The following is a 1092-nucleotide window of genomic DNA, read 5'->3' on the forward strand; positions in this document are numbered from 1 at the left end:
CGCTTTGACAAATCCATTTAGTTTTATCTGCATGCTAAACATTTTTAAAAATAATATTGCTTGAACTAAGTAAGTATTTAGTCTATAATTTCATAAATATAAGTTGTTGCTATGATGCTGGCCCGTATTTTTATTTTGGAAGTGTTTGTCCGTTACATCCAACGGAAATTATTTGTGGACAAGGGACGATAGAAAGAGAAGAACTACAAATACAGGAAAAGTGCGAATGAGAATGGACAATTCAATAATTCTCATTCTTACCTTTTCTACGCAGATGAAAAACTCCAAAGAATGTTCATGCTCAGGTAATCACTTCCACTTCTTTTTCTGCATGCACGACAAGCGTTACCTCTATTTACTGCAAGCACTGTTGTTAAACTTTCGCTTGGACTCTATATTTCTATATCACCAGAGAGCATCTTACTTAATCATAATCGGCATAAAAATACTGCATATATTACGATATTAGAATATCATAATTATATATGCAGTATTTTTCAAGAGATTTGATTCCTGATGATTCACCCCCTTTAATCTAATCTTTGAACTTTAACTACAATGAACTGGACGCTTATACCTTTAACCTCATAAAAGCATGCTCAACTGAGGACACTTTCTCTTAATCATACTTGCCATCATAGCAAGTCGCAGGCTATTCCAAACACTTTTTTTTACAAAGGGTCATTACCAGATAATATTCGTGTGCATCGTAGAGTAACACTTGGTTTACATCCCAACGTCATATGCAAACATTTCTCTTGCTTAAAATAAATGGTCAAAACAAAAACGTTTCTCACGACCTTGTATGCGTGATGCATACGTAAGAAGCATATAAAGTAATATCAGCGCATTTGCGGATGACTTTGCCGCCACCGCACCTCGTGACCACCCATCCTGCTTTAAGAAAGTGTGAATCCAAAACGCTACTTTTACAGAGGAAGGAGAACAAGTACGTATATCCACCCAGAGGACAGTATTATCACTACCAACCCTCATAGCAGGGACTTTTTGTAAAGTCATTATGCAACATTTTTCCGCGGGGTGAGCGCGGCTGGACTCTTGACAGTCGTCACGCTTCTCACTCTCAGCTGA

Source organism: Penaeus monodon, chromosome 25 (genome assembly GCF_015228065.2).
Source record: "Penaeus monodon isolate SGIC_2016 chromosome 25, NSTDA_Pmon_1, whole genome shotgun sequence".
NCBI lineage: Eukaryota > Metazoa > Arthropoda > Malacostraca > Decapoda > Penaeidae > Penaeus > Penaeus monodon.